A 9,089-nucleotide genomic window follows, 5' to 3' on the forward strand; every position below is an offset into this window, starting at 1 on the left:
CGTTTTACGTCTACCTGGGAGGCGAGTACCCAGCCACAGATACCGACATTCACAGCGAAAGCAAAGAATCTATCTGCCCTCAAAGATTAAAAGTACTGCGTTGCTTGTTTTTCGAAAAATTCCCGACTTTTTTTCTGATTTACCAAGGATTTTTTTTTTTTGTTATCTATTTTTTATTGGCTTGGTTTTTCTCTCTTTTTTTGAGTTCGTTTAAGTTTATCTATATTGAGTTACAGAGAGGTTTCCTAAACTGTTTCCAACCAATGTTTGCATTAATGTTCTTAAGTGTTTTTTTTTTTTATTTTATATTTATTGTGAATATAAATAGTCAATATATATATTGATTACTTAAATATTTTGTTAAAGCTGGTCTAATTATTCCTCTATGTTCCTTGCCTAGGACAGTCTCGGTTCCACAGTTTTTCCCTTTTCTTTTGACAATCAAGCAGATTTGCTTTAAATACATGCCGACCTACGTCCTAACATCCACCAGGTAGTATATATTGACCTAGATAAGAGAGAGGAGAGAGAGAGAGCGCAAAACTCAGAATAAAAATCTTGGAACTTGTATGCACAGTAAATAGTGATCTTGCAGCAAATTTTACGTTACATGGAATAACCTCAATATTTCAATTCCCTTTTTTATGTTAATTTGTAATATATATAACTATATATATATATATATACAGAGAGAGAGAGAGAGAGAGAGAGAGAGAGAGAGAGAGAGAGAGAGAGAGCGAGCAAAGCCCAAAATAAAAATCTGGGAACTTCTATGCACAGTAGATAGTTATCTTGCAGCAAACTTTAGTATTAAATCCCCCGTTTTTATGTTAATCTGTAATAGAGAGAGAGAGAGAGAGAGAGAGAGAGAGAGAGAGAGAGAGAGAGAGAAACATCCTTCAGTGTCAATGCATTTTTCAAACCATAAAAAGACGCAAGAGATCGCTTAGTATATCCATTTGCCTCAGATTCCAAAAGGAGTAATGGAACACATTGCATACTTTACACGGGGATTCTGATGGAAATATCTTGCGCAGTCATTCCACCCTCTCTCTCACTCGAGTACACGAGGCGCATCGAGTCGAAAGCAATAACGTGTTGAGAAATCCTTTTCATCATTTGTAAACTAAAATCTTCTTATAGTTGTCAGATGTAAGAAGTATTTTACCGAAATTCAAAATTCCCTTAGAGTTATCAGGTACAAGAATTATTCCGGTATCATTAGATAGCAGTGAAAACACGTATTTATTCCTTGAAAAGGAATGATATTCGCTCAAAATAGGCACGCAATCATTGAGAAAAATAATAAAAAAAATATACTCGTACAAAACGCAAGTGTCAGCTTCAAGCAGTAATATTTACGGTTTCTCCACAACACTCGCGTAAGATCCCTCTCTCATGCCAGTTCCTCATTACGAAAACGCAGCGGAATGCCTCTCAGAGTCATTCAGATTCCGAATCAAACTCTCTACGTTCCGTGAAAAATAAGCAAAACCTTAATTCCACGAAAAATAAGCACACAGGACAGACACAATACAAAGCACGTGTGCCAGCGAAGGAGAGTCACCTCACTCCCCACCCCCTCCCATCTCAACACCCAGCCCGTCCCGATGCCACCCCTTCTATGTCAACACAGCAGAAGAAGACAGACACCTCCGTCCGTTGGCGCACTCACCATGATGTCTCTCTCTCTCTCTCTCTCCCACTGGCGGTGAACGTATGACCCAGCCTCCACGAAGGCAACAAGACACTGAGAGTGAGGAGTGAGTCCTCACCTTCCCTCCTTCGGTTTTGATGTTCGGTGGGACGTCCTTGTCCTTACGTGCAGGTGTACCTGTGACTCCTACCCCCACCCTCCTCCTCCTCCTCCTTCTCCTACTACTGCTGCCCTCACCCCAGGTGCTGCCCCTGAATGACCTCGCTGGTCAGTCGTCGAGGAAGAAGGGAAATTTTGCCCAATGAACGAGGAGCAAATCACCATTCGCTCGTCCAGCCGTCGCGCCGTCCTAACTTGGGTGTCTTTGTTTCGAAACCTTTTTTTCGCTTCGTGCGAGCGAAAACTGACGATAGTTTGCGTTACGCAATGTTACGAGAGGCGTGGCGGCGAGTCTACCCTTATGAATGGCTGTAAAAGACTTGAGATACTGCATAGATACCTCTTACTTTTACTACAGGATGTAATGTTGCATTTTCACTTTTGTATAGCATTTCCCTTTACCTCCTCTTATTTCTTCCTAATGAACACCTTAATATTCTTTGGAATCTTCTTGATTTGGTGGGCTTGTTCCATATGAATAGGGTTCTTCATCCTCTGAGCAATAATAATAATAATAATAATAATAATAATAATAATAATAATAATAATAATAATAATAATAATAATAATAATAATCAAGTCAGTGGCCCCTTTGGTGGGCTTGTTCAGTATGAAAAGTTTCATCTTCTGAATAATAATAATAATAATAATAATAATAATAATAATAATAATAATAATAATAATAATAATAAATATTTTTGGAAGCATGAATTTCAAGTCAGTGGCCCCTTTGGTGGGCTTGTTCAGTATGAAAAGGTTTCATCTTCTGAATAATAATAATAATAATAATAATAATAATAATAATAATAATAATAATAATAATAATAATAATAATAATAATAATAATAATAACATTCACGTTTGATAGAGGCCCTTACACTTTCTCGTTTTAAAGAAAAGCGAGATTAAAACTAATTGCATTTCAGTTAACTTTAGTTCTGCATTACTCCTCTTCTTCTCCGAAGGCTTCGTACCACCCGTTGGGTCATCACTTCCCACGTCCGTCCGTCCGCACTTTTTCTGTCCGCCCTCAGATCTTGAAAACTGCCGAGGCTGGAAGGCTGCAAATTGGTATGTTGATCATCCACCCTCCAGTCATCAAATGTACCGAATTGCAGCCCCCAAGCCTCAATAGTTTTTTTTTTTTAAGGTTAAATTTAGCGGTGACCGTGCGCCTGGCAACGCTATAGAACAGGCCACCAACGGGCCGTGGCTGAAAGTTACATGGGCCGCGGCTCATACAGCATTATACGCTGTACAGAAAACTCGATTGCGCCGAAGCAGTTTCGGCGTATTTTTATTTGCTTTTATATATACGTTAATTAAAAGCTTTAGTGAGACCTGCACCAAACATTAAGCAATGCATCGCGATGCAACTCGAATCCTTATACAGTAAGAACGTCAGATTTTAAAATATTTGAAATGGACCATAGAATTTAGGCTACAGGCCGAGCACCTCGCAGGAGAGGGTGGATAGCAATATGGAAGAAAGAGGATATGAATGGAGGTACGGTAAAGGGAATGAAAGGGTTTGCAGCTAGGGACCGAAGGCACGCTGCAAAGAGCCTTAAGTAATGCCTGCAGTGTGCCGCGCGAGGTGCACTGACGGCCCTGCCCCCCAACGGGGTGAAAATATAAGGGGGAAGCTTTCTTTTCCTGGAAAAATAAAGATACAATCTACGTGTCACCAGAGTTGAATGTGGTAGAGATCTGTCAATATATATCATATAAAATCATATAAGATCTGTCAATATATATCATATAAAATGTCAAAAGAGAAACTGCAAAGTATTACTACCCCAATACTATTCTTCTGGCATTTCAATACATTTTTATCTATTTATTTGTTTTATTTTTTTTATAAGTCAGATCTCTTCTTTCTTCCTCATACTTCTTCCTAATGAACACCATCATATTCTTTGGAAGCCCAAATTTCAAGTCAGTGGCCCCTTTGGTGGGCTTCTTCCATACGAATAGAGTTCATCTTCTGAATAATAATAATAATAATAATAATAATAATAATAATAATAATAATAATAATAATAATAATAATAATAATAATAATAATAATAATAATAATATCCTTTGGAAGCTTTAATTTCAAGTCAATAGCCATTTTGATGAGCTTGTTCCATACGAATGGGTTTCATCTCCTGAATAATAATAAATACTGCCATCGCCAGCGAAGTTAAAGGAAGGTCATGTTTTAACCCTGTCTGTCTATCACTTCCAGTCAGTCTGCAATTTTTAACAATATATCTCGAGAACGGGCTGATGTGAAAACCGCATGGTTGACACAGAAACCACACGGATGACATTGAAACCAAAACACCTGCGAGCCGATTTCGCGTAAGGGGAATCCGCTCTGTTGGACGCCATGTAAATAGGTAAACGACTTTTTCAATTTGTTCCAGATAAACGAGTGCACAGTTTTATAATAATAATGTCTTTAAGTAGGAGAAGAGCAGTCGAATGTCTTCCAAACGTAGCGGTGAACATATATTTATGCATATGCATATATATATATATATATATATATATATATATATATATATATATATATATATATATATATATATATATATGTGTGTGCGCGCGTGTGTGAAGAATCTCACGATATCATCGTAGTTATCGGCATGCAAAGAAAAGGAAAAAATAATCATCAAAAACATTAATTGGGCATCGTCTTACCAGATAAGATCTTGTGCAGAGAGATGTTCAAAGCCTGACTATTAATCAAATATGTTCACTCGCCGTTCCCTAAAAATTTGATTTACTAGACGCTGTTACTTTCCAACGCAAATTATTTATATATTCTCTATAACGATGGTTTCCTAAGAATAACTGTATAAAGCATACTTTCTGTGACCTTTAGATATATATTTTTCTTAATAATAATAATAATAATAATAATAATAATAATAATAATAATAATAATAATAATAATAATAATAATAATAATAATAATGTTGTTGTCAATCTTATGCAAATATTCATAAGGAACAAACATAGACGGACATTACCTTATTAATCATTTTCACCAAACAAATTCCTATGAATTAAAAAGAAACAACAGAGCTCTGAGAAGCGCAAAATGCTCAAGAAATAAAAGAAATAACAGATAAAGAAACTGAGAAACGAAAAAGAAAAACGAAGACAAAGATGCGAAATGCAAATTCCATTTATGGAAACAAGGATTCCAAAAGACAAACTATGTATGGAGGAACCCCAAGTTCAGGGCCAAGGTCATAATTATAACCTCTTGACCAATAGCGAGCCAGATATGCCTGTGATTCTGACCAATCGCGAGGCGTGGTGATGGCGAGACTGGCCAATCACGTTGCTGGAAATGTCCCAGACGGGAGTGGCACTGAAAATGGCGTGGATGAAGTTGTCTCCTAAATTCATTCGCAATTTGACGACACGCAATAAAATCGCTGGAGGTGGTTATGGCGACAGATAATTATGATGGGCTTGCAGACGGAAATAGACGGACGTTTTTGTTTGTGTAAATTGTATATATATATATATATATATATATATATATATATATATATATATATATATATATATATATATATATACAATGTCAGCAATTACTTCTAAACAAAAATATTCCCCACTATTTGTTCTATGTGACTGCAGGGATTTAAACTCTCTCTCTCTCTCTCTCTCTCTCTCTCTCTCTCTCTCTCTCTCTCTCTCTCTCTGTAGAAAATTGCAAGAATACCTATCCGCCATCGATACTTTGAATTCTGTCACTTCAAAAAACTCAGTTTTCGAGTTCATCCACATTCTCTCTCTCTCTCTCTCTCTCTCTCTCTCTCTCTCTCTCTCTCTCTCTCTCTCTCTCTCTCTCGGTGTCTCCGCTGTTTATTCCAGCAATGTCTCAACTTCCTTTATCTCTCTATTTGTCCTCGACGTCAGAGTAATCTCCTGGATCTACGTATCTCCAAGAACAACTTGTGGTTTGTCTCGGCAAATGTGTTTTGGCGAAACCTTCCTCTGACAAAGACGATGAAATATCCTTTTTTTTTTTTTTTGCGTATGTGAAGAAAATGAGGATACAAAGAAAACATTCAGTCGTCTTTTCTTTCATTCACTAAAAAGATACTGAAAGTTAGTGTCAAGGAAAACAGTTTCTCAGGAGATTAGAAATGATCATGAACGTTCTATAGAAGTAAATTGCAATAAAAAAAAACAAAGTTTATCTGATTTTCTTTTGTCATTTCATTCATATTCTATCAAAATTTTTCGCTTCTTCTGCAACCTAATAGACAAACTCTTTACAGACAAGAACACTCTTGAAAAGTGAGAGCAGAGCAGATGAGTTAGCGCGGGCTCTTGCTACAAACAGCAAGTAAAAATGCGCCGAAGTTTCTTCGGCGCAATCGAGTTTTCTGTACAGAGCATAATCAAGGCCACCAAAAATAGATTTACCTTCAGGCGGTCTTGGTATAATGCTTCATGAGCCGCGGCCCATGAAACCCTCAGCCGACCGTGGTGGCCTGAGTTGCCAGAAGCACGATTATGGCGAAACTTAACCTTAAGATAAAAACTACTGAGGAGGCTAGAGGGCTGCAAATTGGTACGTTTGATGCTTGGAGGGTGGATGATCAACATATCAATTTGCAGCCCTCTAGCCTTAGTAGTTTTTAAGATCTGAGGGCGGACAGAAAAAGTGCGGACAGAATAAATTGCGGACGGACAGACAAAGCCAACACGGTATTATTCTTTTCAGAAAACTAAAAATGGTTTTGGTGGCATAACATTAATCACTATATCAGGTCAATTTTGACCAGACAGTCAATTGCCAAGGAATTTTCTAACGTTGCTCAAAGTTACTTGACTAAGATATAGTGTCTTTGTGAACAGGTCTTCTCGGCCCTGGACCAATGCTGTACAATGAGTAAAATCCCTGCTTTTCTGACCAGTTAATTGGAAATGTTTACTTCTACTGAACATCTAATGTTACATTTGTATTCAATACCCAGACGAGTTTTTTTTTAAATACTAAACGTATGTACATATATTATCTGAAACTACAGCATATATATACAGAATAAATATGTGTATATATATACATATGTATACATATATATATATATATATATATATATATATATATATATATATATATATATATATATATATATATATATATATATATATATATATATAATGTATATATATAATAGAGAGAGAGAGAGAGCTGGCCTTGGTGGTGTGTGCTACTACGCAAAACAGAATCCTGTAATATCGTTTTGCGATCTTCGAAAACCAACGAATCGTGATAATAAATAACGTGCAAAAATAGGATTTAATACACGCTTCAACTGGCGCCCCCAAACTCCAACCGCCTCCCCCTCTCTCTCTCTCTCTCTCTCTCTCTCTCTCTCTCTCTCTCTCTCTCTCTCTCTCTCTCTCTCTCTATATCAAAGGGCAATTTCTCCTTTGAAATTACCTAGCTCTAATCTCAAAATATTTGTATACATAAAAATTGCCCTATGGCAAAAATTCAAGCAATCCAGATACATCTCTCTCTCTCTCTCTCTCTCTCTCTCTCTCTCTCTCTCTCTCTCTCTCTCTCCCCTTTGAAATTATCTAGCTCTGATCTAAAGATACTTGCTTGCATAAAAATTGCCAAAAGGCAAAACATTCAAGCATTCCGCTTACATTCTCTCACGAGATTTGATCATCTTCACAGCCTTAAAACAAGGAGGAAATACCAGCCGCTATCATGTTCCTAGCTACGGATTGCATTAACTATATTTTCGTGGACGGGAAAACCCTCTCTGAACAAGGTTTCATCGCCATTTCCTGTTTATGCCAAACCACGTGTAAAAATAGAAAAGTACACTCTCTCTCTCTCTCTCTCTCTCTCTCTCTCTCTCTCTCTCTCTCTCTCTCTCTCTCTCTCTCTCTCTCTCTTGTTTCGTTTCTACCAAATCACATGTAAAAATAAAAAAGTACTCTCTCTCTCTCTCTCTCTCTCTCTCTCTCTCTCTCTCTCTCTCTCTCTCTCTCTCTCTTGTTTCTTTCTACCAAATCACATGTAAAAATCTACTCTCTCTCTCTCTCTCTCTCTCTCTCTCTCTCTCTCTCTCTCTCTTCTCACTATGGTCAAATAGTTTGTGGGATGTGTTAATCCTCTCAGCGCCCTTTGAACAAGGCTTCACGTTTTCATGTTTCTGCCAAATCACATGTAAAAATAGAAAAGTACTCTCTCTCTCTCTCTCTCTCTCTCTCTCTCTCTCTCTCTCTCTCTCTCTCTCTCTCTCTCTCTCAAAATGGTCAAATCATCTTTGGGATATGTCAGCCCTCTCAGTGCCCGTCATGTTCACAAACTTTCCAAACGTCTCTCAATCAGTTTCTCCCCTTAATTGGGGTAGACGTTAACTGTCCTGTGCTTTGCCTGAATACCTAGAAGCCCTAATAGGCCTTTCCTGGGCACTTCCTACTAGTCTGCTTCCTGCTACTTCCATACCTACGGTTTCTGATTGGCTGTTCTTCATCTCCTCTCATCACAATGTCCAGACTATTTCTAGACTTTGAGAGAATAGAATAGAATAGAATAGAATATAGAATTTAGGCCAGAATCCAAGCATGCGTTGGGAACTATCATGACGTCACTCAGCGCTGAAACGCAAACTGAGAGCAACAAGTTCAGAAAGGCGTAACAGGAGGAAAAGTTTTGCAGTTGCGCTATGAATCAATTGTTAGGAGAAGGTTGAGGAAAGTAAGTTGGAAGAAAGAGAATATAAACGGAGGCACAGTCAAAGGAATGAAAGGGGTTATAGCAGCTAGGGGCCTCAGGAAAGGACGCCGCAAAGAACCTTAAGTAATGCCTGTGCGGTGCACTGACGTTACTACCCCTCCACGGGGGATACTTTGAGAGCTCAGTCTTTCTTTCCAGCCTCTGAAAACCACATCCCTCCGTCAGTTCCTCCTTTGCAATACAGTCTTCAGGGCCGGAATCTTATCATTCTGTGGTCACACTTATTATATGCAGTGCCTCGGATTTAGGTTCAGGACGGATCCGTATCAAAATCCAGTAAAATTCTTCCTGGTCCTTAGCCCACCAGTCCACAAAGTTTTATGGAAATCCATCTTTAAGTTTTGAGATACTTTATTATTATGATCATTACTATTAAGGAGATGAAACCCACTCATAAGGAACAAGCCCACCAAAGGGGCCACTGACTTGAAATCCAAGAAGCTTCCAAAGAATATGATGGTGTTCATTAGGAAGAAGTAGGAGGAGGTAAAGGGA

General features: G+C 38.0%; 1 pseudogene; it reads right to left on the bottom strand.

Moving 5' to 3' along the window:
* Positions 1 to 1,745, bottom strand: part of LOC136840326 (oviduct-specific glycoprotein-like) — a 95,598-nt pseudogene extending 93,853 nt beyond the window's left edge.
* Between the last annotated feature and the right edge of the window lie 7,344 nt (positions 1,746 to 9,089).

This window comes from Macrobrachium rosenbergii, chromosome 7, assembly GCF_040412425.1.
Source record: "Macrobrachium rosenbergii isolate ZJJX-2024 chromosome 7, ASM4041242v1, whole genome shotgun sequence".
In the NCBI taxonomy this organism is placed as follows: Eukaryota; Metazoa; Arthropoda; class Malacostraca; order Decapoda; family Palaemonidae; genus Macrobrachium; species Macrobrachium rosenbergii.